Raw genomic sequence first — 15,041 nt, forward strand, 5'->3', positions numbered from 1 at the left:
CTCTGCTCCTTCCCTGATTGCACTCCATGTCTCTCTCTCTCTCAAAAAAAATATAAATATTAAAAACTAACTAAATAAATAAGAAATCCCAAGGGATTAACAACAAACTACCAGAACTACTAAGTTTAGTGAGTGCACAGGAAAAAAGATCAACATAAAAATCAAATGTGTTTCTATATTCTAGCAATGAACATCAGAAAATGAAATTAAGAAACAATCCCATTGGCAATAGCATCAAAAAAAATAAAACATGTAGAGATCAACAGGAAATGGTTAAGAATTGTACACTGAGAAGTACAAAACGTTGGAAAATTAAAGACCAAAATAAATCAAGACACGTTTTATGTTCATGGATTGAAAGATTCCATATCTGTTATTTTTAATTGGCAATTCCCTCCAATTGATCTATCAGTTCAGTGCAGTCCCTATAAAAAACAAAAAAACAAAAAACAAAAACAAAACAAAACAAAACAAAAGAAAACCCTCTTCCTTATTTCCCACACTGAAAATTAACATCAACACCTATAGAGTTTTTCTCCCCCATGTTTTTTTCTTCCCAGTTCTAGAGTCTCTCTCAATGGTGAAATCTGGGCTCCTCCTTTTGCGGCCTCCTCTCCTCAAAGGTAGATTATTCCAACAAAATTTTCTCATTTAACATGTCCAGAATATAAGGGGTCAAGTGGAAATATAAAAGTATTTTATTACTAGCTTCAAGAGCAGTTTCTCACAAAACTGAGAAAATATAAATACTCTAGAATAACACACCTCTCCTACGCGTGCTTAGGCACCCCTTTTGCACTATGATTTCTGAAGACAAGACAGCCTTCCCAGCACTGTTACCTATTACAATCTACAAGTATATCACCACGACTAGTCAGATAATAGAGCAGTTTAAAGTTCTCCAAGAGGAAGAGTGAGGGACAAAGATAGGAAGGAAGCAAGATTAACAGGAAAAAAAAAAAAGGAGAGAAAATTGTAAAACAATCTACTACAGTTTTACCAAGATGCTGGTAAGGTTAAAACTCACTTGAGAGAAATATCCCAGTAACAGGTTAATAGTGACACTACCTTTCTACATTCTGGGGAAAACATTCACCCTCTATGCAAGTAAACTGCCTCTTTTCTAAGAGTGACATGTAAAATATAATGTCTTTAGGGGACAGCCAACAAAGAGTAGCAGGTACAGGAAAGCACAGATACTGGCCAGGTTTTCTTCATAGCGTAGGTGCCTCAGAGCCTTACCTATAAAATGAGATTCTCCTGTGCTGTAAGGGCCCATTCTGCTGCTGAGGCGCATTTCATCTACTCTTTGCTGCTGAACATAGTTTCCTGATCTGCCACATAACTTCTAGTCCGTGCCATGAGATGAAAGAATCTTCTAATTTCCTGAAACCTAAATATTCCTGTGTTACAACTTGTAAGAGGCCAAAACAACAGGGAGTAGACAAAAGGGTACCTGTCAGTCTCTGTTTCTCCTGATCCTTAACATAGAGAGGCACTTTCTATATCCTGCCCATACAAATATCAATCGTTGTTTTTATGCTTATATTTTCTGTGAACATTACAGTATGTACTGCATAGGGACAATGAACGAAAAAAATAAATAAATGAAGGTGTTCATCAATCTATTAATCCATCAACTGTTTTGTTAAGATTGTTCAGCTTGTGGCACAAAAGCAGAAATCTAAACAGAACACATTAAAAAAAAAAAAAAAAAAACACTAATCGCTGGGATTTTTAAAACCTGTGAGTTGAAACCCCTACATGTATTCAATGTTAGAGAAGATCCCAGACACTCATCGAGACTCTTGACATGTTGGAAGAATGAGAAGTTAAATAGATTAGTTCACAATAAATATTTTCTTGTTTAATGGCTATTTTTTCAGAAAAGTAAAATGTTAGGGTGAAATCTCATCCTAATTTCTAGCACAAAAGAAATCAAGAGGGAAAATTTGATCTTAAAAGGAAAATATAAGAAATTAATCAATGTTTTTTAAAGGCAATAAAATTTATTTCTATAAAGGAGAAACTAAAGGAGGTGAGACAAGGAACCGCCACTCACCAGGGCTTCTTGTAATTTGATAAAGCATTTTGTTTTCCATATTATCTGAGACTTTTTCAAATTAATCAGACTATTCTGTCAGTAAAAGTGAGAACATAATTATATGTGCCTCCTCTTATCCCATATCATTTGTAATAAACTATATAAGACCCCACAATAGAAAACTAAGATCTTACCCACAATTATTTTAGACCACAAGGATTAGACTTGAGGTTAATTATCCAATTTCTAAGACTCTTCTGTGGTTGAGATCTTGATGATTAAACAGAAAATTGCTTTTTAAATGTTTGAATTTGTCCAACCACTAATTACTAAGTATCTACTTGAGTATAAGGCAATAAGTGCTAGACACAAATAGTAAGCGGTAAACCAGACAGACAAGGTCCCCTGCCCTCGTGGAGTTTACTGTCTAAACTGATTATCTGGTTCTACTATTCATAACTAAATCCAAAAATGTACATTTCTGTCCAAGTGGTTCAAAGATAGACGAAACTCGAGTTATATTGTTTTTTATTGTTTTGCTGTTTTCGAATTTACTTTCAAATGGCTATGTCATTATAAATGCTACTTATAAACAAAAAGGCCTAATAAAAGTTGTTTGTCAAAGCTTGCACAGATTGTCCGTGGCTTAAAATGGTTCAACTTACAACTTTGGACTTTGCAATGGTGCAAAATTGATATGCATACAATAGAATACTGAAAATACTTCAGATTTTGGTTTTTTTTTTTTAAATTTTTTTTCAACATTTTTTATTTTATTTTTGGGACAGAGAGAGACAGAGCATGAACGGGGGAGGGGCAGAGAGAGAGGGAGACACAGAATCGGAAACAGGCTCCAGGCTCCGAGCCATCAGCCCAGAGCCTGACGCGGGGCTCGAACTCACGGACCGCGAGATCGTGACCTGGCTGAAGTCGGACGCTTAACCGACTGCGCCACCCAGGCGCCCCAATACTTCAGATTTTGAATTTCGGTGTTTTCCCAGGCTAGTGATACACAGTAAGATACTCCCCACCATGATCTGGGTGCCCCACAGCTCCCAGTCAGCCACTCCATCGCAAGGGAGAACAACTGATACACTTAAAACCACGCTGCACCCAGACAACCATTCTGTTTTTCACTCTCTGGACAGTATTCAATAAGTTACATGAGATATTCAACATTTTATTATAAAATAGGCTTTGTGTTAATGGTTTTGCCCAAGTGAAGGCTAATATAATTGTTCTGAGCACCTTCAAAGCAGGCTAGACTAAGATGTTCAATAGGTTAGGTTTATTAAATACATTTTCAACTTACAATATTTTCACCGTACAATGGGTTTATTGGGACATAATGCCATCATAAGTCGGGGAAGATCTTGAATTTGAAAGGAACATAGGTCAGAAATGCTAACTTTTCTAATGTGTGTCTTATAAGACCGTCCAGGGGCTGCTAGCCTGCCAAGATGCCTTTCTTGCCTGCATTCATTCAACAACCATGGGAGAAGAAGAAAATAAAGGAGCAACAGTAGACCAAATATTTGTTGTGTCTTAGATATGTAAAAAAAAATTAATCTAAAATTTTTCCACATCAGAGTAACAATTGCTTTTTCTGGAAAGATACTTACTTTGTTCTTACTGATATAGTTGTTAAGCTAATACTATTTTTAGATGTTTCATTCCAGGGCTGTATTCATGTTTTGGTTTTGGTTTGATTTGTTTTATTTTGTTTTGTTTTTGTAGGATGGCTATTAGGTCATGGATGTGGAAAAATCTTTATTTTTCTCTCTCAGTAAAAAACAAAATAACAACAACAACAAAAACACCTCATTAAAGCCATAAAAGAAAAAGGCAACTAACTAAATTGACATTGTGTTGTAGGAGAGGAACAGAGAACTGGCTCTGTTTGTTTGTTTGCTTGTTTGTTTGTTTGTAGATAGATATAACCACCCAAAACACTCACATTTAGGTCTAAGAACAAAAATTTAAAGCTATTCAATTAGACAAATAAAGACACACAATAAGTAAAAAAGGAGGGGGAAAAGAATGAAATGAGGAAAGTGAAATAAAGGAAAAGTTAAACAGATGAACATACAGGAGGATAAAGAGAAAAACGAGTGCTCTGCCCATTGTAGACTACCCAGGTAGTCAAATGTGCAGACACACATAGATGACATAAAGTTCCTTATAAATATTTCACAAGCTCACCCAGGGAGAGCCATGTAGAAACAAAATAAACAGACATACAAAGACACGTACTCAAACATACAGAGAAATATTAACAAAAAACTCTAAGAAATACTAACAGACACACATATTGTCAGATACAGCAAAAGACAGACCAATTTTCTAATTAGGGAATTAAATAGCTCATGAATTCTTGCTACTGCTATGCTATTACATCTATGCTTTAAATTTTGTTGAAATAATTATTAAATTTTTTTCTAAGAAAAATATACAGATCCTTGGAGTAAATTTGTTTCTAAGATAGTTTCTTTTTTTATTTTTTTTATTTTTTTTAACATTTATTTTTGAGACAGAGAGAGACAGAGCATGAACAGGGGAGGGGCAGAGAGAGAGGGAGACACAGAATCTGAAACAGGCTCCAGGCTCTAAGCTGTCAGCACAGAGCCTGACGCAGGGCTCGAACTCACAGACCGTAAGATCGTGACCTGAGCCGAAGTCGGACGCTTAACCAACCAAGCCACCCAGGCGCCCCTAAGATAGTTTCTATTAAAAGTTGTCCTCATAAGCAAGCTCACAACATTGATAGGGGCAAATCCAGATGGCTTTTGGGGGTCATATATGCTGTTGGAGTTGTTTCTCAACAGGAGGAAAAGTGCTGTGTTTCTGTAAAATAAAAATAATTTTAAAGTACTGAAAATATAAAATAAAGTCACATTAATTCAAGAGAAGCTTTAAATGTAGCAAGACAGCTGTTGCTATATATGGAGGCCGTGCTGCCTTGTGGGCTGATAATATTAGACAAACTTACAGTGAGGCTCCCTACATACATGGTATCTTCAAGGTTGAAAGAAGAAACCAGGATATGGACACAATGACTTTGAGTACAATCATAAAAAGGGGGTTTTCTCACTTATTAAGGATATAAGTTATGGAGAAGTAAAGTATACAAACCAGGTGGATCCAATCCTCAGAAAGAAATTTAAAAAGGAGCTAAAACATCTCTCTTCCAAGATAAGAGGAGTAAAAAAGGATATGATGAATAAGTTCTACATGTACCCTGCACAAATTTCCCCTACATATATTCTCTTTAAATATATTCCCTAATGTTTAAATTTTAGTTTTAATAACAATTAAAAAAATTTTTTTAGTGTTTATTTATTTTTGAGACAGAGCACAAGCGGGGAAGGGGCAGAGAGAGAGAGGGAGACACAGAATCCGAAGCAGGCTCCAGGCTCTAAGCTGTCAGCACAGAGCCCCACACGGGGCTCGAACTCACAAACCCGTGAGATCAAGACCTGAGCTGAAGTTGGACACTTAACTGACTGAGCCACCCAGACGCCCAATAACAATTTTTATTTAAAATATTTTAACTTAGTGTCAGATGTTTTGCTTATGACTTTAGTCCTTTCCCCAGTTCCTATTATTATAAGATGGATCCTATACAAATAAACAAGAGACCATTTCAGATTGGACCAAACAAACATTTGTTTCACTGACGCCTACCAAGTCATTTTGTATTCTTGTTAACTCACCCTTTCCTATCTGTCATCAACATGTCATAACCCAAGTATATACATTTCCATACATAGCCCTTAGTCGGGCACCAAATGCAACTTAAATATCCAATCTTGTTTCTCCAGAATTTTGCACTTGACTCTCCCTCTAAATTCCCTTATGTCACCCTCATGAAAGAATCTACTCATGATTAAACATTTTTTACTGTAGAATTTTTTTAATGTTTATTTATTTATTTTTGAGAGAAAGAGCACAAGCAGGGGAGGGACAGAGAAGGAGATGAAGACACAGAATCTGAAGCAGGCTCCAGGCTCTGAGCTGTCAGCACAGAGCCCAATGCAGGGCTCGAACCCACAATCTGTGAGATCATGACCTGAGTGGAAGTTTGACGCTCAGTCGACTGAGCTACGCTTGGCTGTAGAATTTTATGACTGTTTATCCCCATTTGTTCATAATAAATAACAAAAATATAGCTTATTATTATACATACTGCAATCAGTGAACACTTAACTTTTATAAATCTCATTTCAAATATCTTCCCAAAGAAATGCCTGGTGCTCTAACTTTAGTGCAGAAGTGGTATATAGATAATACTACATAACAACTTTGACTTATCAGTCATGGCTGCCTTAAATGCAACATGGAGAAAGATTATGATGCTTTATGTAGGCTAAAGGGCAAGTGAGGACAATTAAAAATGCCCACCTTCGATGCAGGAATGGCAGAGTTGTAGCATAGGAAAGGCAGATTAGCCATTCAGTCTTACTCATAAGTGATAGCCAGACATAAGATAAATGGGTACAGTATTAAGTTAGTCATTTATTAACCAACAACCATATTTCTTGGATATAAATAAAGCATCACAACTAGTTAGAGACAGTGAGATGTATCTTCATGAAAGTGCCTAATTCAAGTGTGAACTCTGCAGGTAAAAATTTTTATGTTTATGATGTTCTAAAATAGACTAGTTGTTCCATTCCCTAGCTACACATTAGCATCACCTAGGGAGATATTAAAAAATACCAGTGCCCAAGCCCCATCTCAGACTAAAATAGAAATTTTCTGAGAGGGTCCTGGGCATGATCAGTACTTTTCAATATCTTCCCAAGTGATTCTGGTGAGGTGTGAGTGTAAGAGATAATGCATGATTTTTCTCCTTTGCCTTCATTCTGCATACTGCCTATAGAGCCTTCTGGACCTCAGAACATCCTTTCAACTGCTCTAAAAGGAACATCAAAGACTTAGCACTTAAAGCAAAAAACTTTTTGTTGGTGTTTGTTTTATTAAAGAGATTTATAAAAGTTCTCTTTGCCATTAAGTCTTCTTCATATTCAAGGGAAGAAATTTTAAAGCACAAAGAAACCATAATAATGAACCAAATGCCTAATTTCAAATAACACTAATCTTAGAATTCTCCTTTCCTTTCCCCTCACTTTCCCCTCGTTGACTATAGCTGGGTGTAACTAGTGAAATATGATTTTATGCCATACTAAATGTTGCTAAAAACTACAGGATAAAGATACACAAACGGGTACATGCACACACACACACACACACACACACACACACACACATGCACACACACACACAGACCTTTAGCTCCCTGTAGACATTTGGAAGTTGTCAGCAGTAGCATAATGACAATCCTAATTATTAAAATTACTCTTGTGTGGAGAGTGGTTTAGAATAAGACACCGACAGGCATGCAATATGTTAACTGCATCATGGTCTTTTTCCTTTCTTTTAAAAGGAAATTCTTAGGAATATTCCACTGGCTTTCATCAAAGCACCTCTCATCATCCCAGTGACATGCACCCTCTCACACATTCCAAAGGAATCACCGATGAATTCTAATTTCATAAGAATTCTAATGCTCTAAAAAATATATGCTTTATTATTCAGTTTGGTCAAGAGATTTCCTCACAAATGCATCTACAAAACCTACTATAGTCTCAATTTCTCACATTTTAAAAATATATAATCATATTTTTACTGATTCTCAAATTCTTTATGGTACCACAAAGATGCTGTGATAAAATATTGTAAATTTGAAAACTTTGCATGTATTTTCTTTCAGATCTCAAATAGAGCTAGTCCTTAACCTTTAAGAAAGAATTTCCTATCTTCTATTGTAATGCAAATGGGTAAATACATGATTGTTTTATTCAGTACAAGTCAAAATGTCACAGGGTCTAACATGGACCTTTGTGGATCATAGAAAGTGTCTAGTAGACAAGAGCTAGAGTATAGAAAATAACAAGGGCTCTTGTATGTTGCTTCAGGAAGAACCAGGACCAATGTGTAGCAGTTACATGGAAGCAAATTTGAGATCAATATAAAATGGAATGAACAATCAGATCTAACTGAAAAATGTGCCCCCTTGCCTATTGTAGTTGGTTCTTGGTATGTCCAATGTGGGAATTTCTCCATTAAAAAAAAGTTTTATTTATTTTTGAGAGAGAGAGAGAGAGAGAGAGAGAGAGAGAGAGAGAGATATCATGAAGGGGGAGGGGGGTGGGCAGAGAGGGAGAGGGAGAGAGAATCCTAAGCAAGCTTTGCAGTGTCAGCACAGAGCCTGATGTGGGACTTGATCTCACCAACCATGAGATCATGACCTGAGCCAAAATCAAGAGTCAGACACTTAACTGACTGAACCACCCAGGGACCCCAGGAATTGCCCATTTTTTAAAATAATAGGGCTACAATGGCTACAAATGGGAGGCAATGCAAAGCTGATAAGTTCTCGACTTTTTCTCTATCCCATAGAGGGAATGTCAAACATTCATTCTCAGACACAACCAAGCACCAGCCCAAGCAAAAGCACTCTTATTTCTCTGCACAACAGATTGTATTCTGAACAGGCCAGGAGAGGTAATTAAATATTTGGGTTTTTAAATGCCCACCCTTCCAGCTCCCAGGCAACCTTCTGTTGGGGCCAGATAACCAAGAATAAAGTACATGCTCAAATCTTTATCTCAGAGCACAGAGACAGTAAGAAAACAAACATTAAATACCAACAAATGCAGCTATTTATTGTGTAAATAAACTAAATTGCATCCCTATTTTTCTGTCATCCCATTTTCCCTGTGCTTCAATCAGTGAAGTATGTAAATTAAGGGCAGGTCTTTGTTAGTTTAAAAAACAAACAAAAAAGGTATTGTATAATCTGTGTCTAGTAATCTTAAATAATACCACTCAGTTTTGATCCAATTTGCAAGAAAAAAAAAATATTTGTTTGATATAAAGGACATTGAATAATTTATGTAATATTTAATAATGTAGTAAACTAGGGAGAATTCAGAAAGACACTCGTGGTGCTCTACATTATTTTCATGCCATACTGTTTCATATGAGCCCATACACTAAAGACTATTAGCATGGGCAATTAAAAAGGAGAAATCTTACCTAATTTGGTAATTAAGCCAACAAAAAAAATCTGCTTTTATTTTGAATGATAATATAACAGCTTTTTAATCAAGCAATTTGAATTGCCAAGAACTTCTCTTGAAAATAAATAAATTAATGCGTTAGGATTTACAGTTATGTTGTCTTAAGCTGACCATCGTTCCTTCTATACCCAGAAGCTGCCTATGAGAAGTAAATGTGTTAAGGGTGATAAATGTCTATGATTCAGTGATATGGAATAGTAAGAGTCTGGAGCTGCAAAGAAGGATAATAATTTCCATCCACCCTCGAAGCTGTAACAGTGTATTACTGATCTCTCTCTGTCTTAATTGTAAAGCTATCTTGATCTATTTATCTGAGGTTTCAGAATGCTACTGGGTTTTCTTATCTCAGCTATGCACTGAACTTAAGCCTGTGAATCTATAGGGAACAATCTGATTCACTAGAAAGATGCAAAACCTGTAAACAAAGTGCAAATGCAAGTGGCATTTTCTTGAATGCCTGAGTTCCAATCCTCTGTGGCTGGCTCAAGCCTCTGTTACCCTATTTCATCCAAGCCTCTGAAGAGCAACAAGGCTAAACTTGGCTTCTGTATTTCTGAATTTTGGCATAGATTCACATTAAGGCATCTCAATGAAACTTAAGGTCTAATGGGAAAATGTTACACTCCGAGGTCATCACACCTGCCAAGGCGGTTCACTTCAGGCTATAAGATAAAAGAAACATTATTCATCCAGGATCTGGAGTTAGGGCTTGTAAAGCAAGCTGTATACATTAGTGTGTCTCTTGAAGTCAGATGAATTTTGCAAGGAACTATGTCCAGAGCACCTCACTGGTTTGTGAAGATTAAGTGAGATTACGCATGTCAAGTGAATAGCTTAAAGTCTGGAATAGTTGACATTGGATACATGTTGGTTTCTTGCTACCCTTTCCTTTCCTTCCCCACTTTAATTATTTCCTTTAAAGATCATACTACTCTTATTTAGGGAATATTGCTCTCAGTTTACAAATGGAAAAATGGAAATTCAGAGGCGTTAAAATTTTCCCAAACTATACCATGAATGATGGACATCAGAATCAGTTTTTACCCAAGTCCATCTGATTCCACCACACCACTATTTTTCTAAGAAAATATAACACCATCCTAATTGTTTACTCTGTAGAATACCTCAAAAGAATAGGAAGATACCTCCCGTGATGCTAAACTCCTACTTTGTTGGTATCTTGAGCTAATCTTTCTTATTAGTTTTATCTTTTGAATCTAGACTAGGAAATAGAAATCATATTCCATTTTCAGAGATGAATGTTGTAATGCTGTTGCTGGGTTTGTCTACATCAGTAAATGAAATGATTGTGAAAAATTTAGAAAAAAAAAACACCACTGTTCATAATGCTATGAATAACAGCATTAAATAACTACTGTTAGTAATATTTTGTTATATATACTGCCTTTTATGCTTTTACATAGGTATAAATTCAAGGATTTATATACTTTTTAATAAAATTAAGATCATACTAAATACTTTTTTGGAGGCTACATGCTTTTTCTTTTGAAAACTCAACTAAAAATCTTTGAACACAATCTTAATAAATCCATTGTTTCCAGTTGTATAGAAATTACATAATTTATTTTCATAATCCCCTAATTGGGTATGTATTAGTTATTTCTATTTGAATACTGTACTAAGTACCATTTACTATGCATTTATCATCTTGTTTAATCCTCTTAATTTTACAGTTATAACTTCACCAAGAGGTAGGCATTTTAAATATTTCCCATTATAAAAATGAGGAAATAAAACACAGAATCTTTAATACTCTGCCTTTAAAAAATCCTGCTTTTAGGGGCATCTGGATAGCTCAATTGGTTAAGTGTCTGACTTTGGCTCACGTTATGATCTCACGGTTTGTGAGTTCAGGCCACATGTCGGGCTCTGTGCTGACAGCTCAGAGTCTGGAGCCTGCTTCAGATTTTGTGTCTACCTCTCTCTCTGCCCCTCCCCTGCTCACAGTCTGTCTCTCCATCTCTCAAAAATAAACAAACATTTAAAAAATCCTGCTTTTAAAAATCTTTGTAGATATTTTATGGATATTTCTGATTTTCTTAGGCTATGTTACTCAAATTTACAAATAGTTTTCTCAATATATTGTACCTTTTTTTTTAAGTTTATTTTGAGAGGGACAGAGACAATATGAGTGGGGTATGGGCAGAGAGAGGAGGAAAGAGAGAATCCCAAACACGCTCCATGCTGTCAGAACTGAGTCTGACATGGGGCTTGAACCCACGAAACTATGAAATCATGACCTGAGCTAAAACCAAGAGTCGGATGCTTAAGCAACTGAGCCACCCAGGTGTCCCAATATATTTTACTTTTACCAGCAGTTGAGAGTACCTGTTGCCTTGGACTATCTCATTATTTATAATCTTAAAATATTTTGTTAAATGAGAGACAAAATTTCTACTTCGGTATTATATTTAAGTTCCTGACTTTGATTATTAGTGATAAATATTTCATAAGGTACTGGCCATTTGTCTTTATTCCTCTGTTGATAACCTATTTATGCTAACCATTTTTCTATTAAAGAGGCTATCTTTTCATATTGATCATAAAATTTTCTTACAAATTAGTTCTATTAACCATTTGTCATATATTTGCAAATATTTGTCACTCCTGTGTGGGGAAGGGGGTTAGGATTATCAATTAATCACATTTATTACCCTCTATGCCACATCCATATAAAAATCTTATGTATCAATTTTTATTTTGAAAAATGTTATATCCACTGAAAGTATGTTTAAAAAGTTTGAAAATATAGTACCACCTGTTAACATTCTGCTAGACCTGTTTTATTTCGATCTATCTACATACACGAACACACACAGACACACACACACACACACACACACACACACACACACACTTGCAAACCTTCCAAAACAGGTTGCAGATATCATTTAAGTTTCAGCACTAAATACCTCACCATGCATCTTCCAAAGAGTGGAATACTATTTCCTATGAAACCACATGATTGCCACACCAAAAAAGTCAACAATAGTGTTATCCAATATCCATATACAAATAAATAGTCTCCATTTCCTTAGATATCTTTTCAAAACCCAGTGGTTCATAGCATTCGACTATTATGTCTCCTTAGTTCCCTCAATCCAGTAGAGACAAATGCTCCTTCCTTGGTCATTTGTGATATTAACTACTTGAATAGTCCAGGTCAGGCAACTTATAGAACATCCCACTTTCTAGATGTAGCTGTTTTCTCATCATTAAGTTTAGGTCAAACATATCTGACAAGAGCATGTATAGGAGTTTATTTTCCAGTGCATTATATCATTAGTTACTGCTTGCTAAATCAAAGTAAATTAAAGTCACACAGGCAAATTGGGATTAATGCACTAGCAGCTTTATTACTCAAAGGATTCCCCAGGAGAACTAGATTAAGAAATATATACCTGAAAGTTTTTAAGAGACTAGATCTTGAAGGTTCTCATCACAAAAAGGAAGTGGTAACTATTCAACATGTTGGAGGTGTTAGCTAACACTACAACGGTATTCATATTGTAATATAGAAGTGTATCAAATCAGTATGCTACATCTTAAACTTACACAATCATATGTTAATTATATTACAATAAGAAATAAATTTTAAAAATTTAAATTTTATTTTTTAAAAAGTATAGCTTGGAATTATGGTGGGGCCTCTCTGCAAGACTAGATATCAGGATCCCTAATCCTTCACCATCCGAACCGAGAGGGAATCAAATGGCAGGCAAAAAAGCTGAGAAGCCAGATGCTAAGGAGAAGAAACCTGAAGCCAAGAAGGCTGATGCTGGTGGCAAGGTTAAGAAGGGTAACCTCAAGGCTAAAACACCAAAGAAGGGGAAGCCCCACTGCAGCCGAAACCCTGTCCTAGTCAGAGGAATTGGCAGATATTCCCGATCGGCTATGTATTCGAGAAAGGCCATGCACAAGAGGAAGTATTCAGCAGCCAAATCCAGGATTGAAAAGAAAAAGAAGGAGAAGGTTCTTGCTATTGTCACAAAACCAGTTGGTGGCGACAATAATGGTGGTACCCGAGTGGTTAAACTTCGCAAAATGCTTAGGAAGGTGTTTGAAGATGAACCTCGGAAGCTGTTTGAGCCACGGCAAAAAAACCTTTCAGTCAGCATGTGAGGAAACTGCGAGCTAGCATCACTCCTGGGACCATTTTGGTCATCCTCACTGGGAGCCACAGAGGCAAGGGAGTGGTTTTCCTGAAGCAACTAAGCAGTGGCTTACTACTTGTGACTGGACCTCTGTCCCTTAAAATCGAGTTCCTCTGTGTAGAACACACCAGAAATTTGTCATTGCCACCTCCACCAAAATTGCTATCAGCAGTGTGAAAATCCCCAAACACCTCATTGATGCTTACTTTAAGAAGAAAAAGCTGCGTAAACCCAGACACCAGGAAGGTGAGATCTTCGACACGGAGAAAGAGAAATACGAGATTACAGAGCAGCGCAAGGTCGATCAGAAAGCTGTGGACTCGCAAATTCTGCCAAAAATCAAAGCCGTTCCTCAGCTTCAGGGCTACCTCCGCTCTGTGTTTGCTCTCACGAATGGAGTTTACCCTCACAAATTGGTGTTCTAAATTTCTTATAAAGAACCTAATTAAATAACGGATCCATCAAAAAAAAAAAAAAAAGTATAGCTTGAACCAAAAGTCAAAATAGGGATATCTACTTCTACCCATTGAAAATTACCAGTTTACTTCATCCATCTTACCATGGGTGGCTGACAAATGAAAAACCATGTATTCCCATCCCTGCTCTCAGCCATATAAATTTCATAAATTTACAATTGAAAAAGCAGATTTGCATGATGAAACTGTACTAAGCATACTTAAATAAAGCTTACCACAAAACAGAAATAAAGACAATATGCTCCTCCAAGTAGAGAAAGATAAAGACCGTGTCATAAAATGAGCAAACATTCTTCCTCCAATATTCAAATATTCTTCCTCCAATCATAAACATAAGGTGAGTCATTCCTCTAGGAGAAAAATAACCGTCCAGAAGGATAATCCAAATGCCATCCAATTCTAGGGAATGAGCAGGAAGCTTTCCCCCCTAAGGAAGGTAAAAACTGAGGTGCCTGGGTGGCTCAGTCGGTTAAGCATCCAACTTCGGCTCAGGTCACGATCTCATGGTCCCTGAGTTCGAGCCCCGCGTCGGGCTCTGTGCTGACAGCTCAGAGCCTGGAGCCTGCTTCGGATTCTGTGTCTCCCTCTCTCTCTCTCTCTCTCTACTCTTCCCCCGTTCATGCTCTGTCTCTCTCTGTCTCAAAAATAAATAAACATTAAAAAAAAAAGAAGGTAAAAACTGATTCCTCTAGTGAACTTTTTAATTTCATTCACAATGGATTCTTAAAATAGACACACACAGAAATCCAGACTATTTATTCTATATAGTCAAAATGATCAATACATTATTTATGATTTCTTCATTTTTCTTAATTCTGATAAAACCATTACTTATCCAAAAATAAAATGAGTATTTACCTAATTGTTTATGACTAATTTCTTTTTCATACCAAACTTTTTACTTCAAGTTTATTTTTTATATACAGAACACATTATGCTACTCTTTCTCTAGGGGTATTCTTCTAACAGTGTTGTCAAATAGAAATCTGTGCAAGCCATACATGTAAGTTCAAATTTTATAATCACCACATTAAAAAGCTTAACAGAAACATGTAAAAATGAGTTTAAAATTTTATTAAACCCAATCTTTCTAAAATATTGTCATTTCAACATTTAACCAATATGAAATTAATATTTAACAAAATATTTCATTCTTTTTTCACACTGTTGAAGTGTCCAGACTAGGTCTAAGATGGAGGTA

General features: G+C 36.1%; 1 protein-coding gene and 1 pseudogene across 5 annotated transcripts in view; one reads left to right on the plus strand and one right to left on the minus strand.

Annotated features, from left to right (window-relative positions):
• CSNKA2IP (casein kinase 2 subunit alpha' interacting protein) overlaps positions 1-15,041 on the minus strand; it is a 262,755-nt gene that overhangs the window by 32,623 nt on the left and 215,091 nt on the right. The window lies entirely within an intron of this gene.
• On the plus strand, positions 12,906-13,843 carry LOC131512671 (large ribosomal subunit protein eL6-like; annotated as a pseudogene).

The sequence above is a fragment of the Neofelis nebulosa genome, chromosome 5 (assembly GCF_028018385.1).
Source record: "Neofelis nebulosa isolate mNeoNeb1 chromosome 5, mNeoNeb1.pri, whole genome shotgun sequence".
In the NCBI taxonomy this organism is placed as follows: Eukaryota; Metazoa; Chordata; class Mammalia; order Carnivora; family Felidae; genus Neofelis; species Neofelis nebulosa.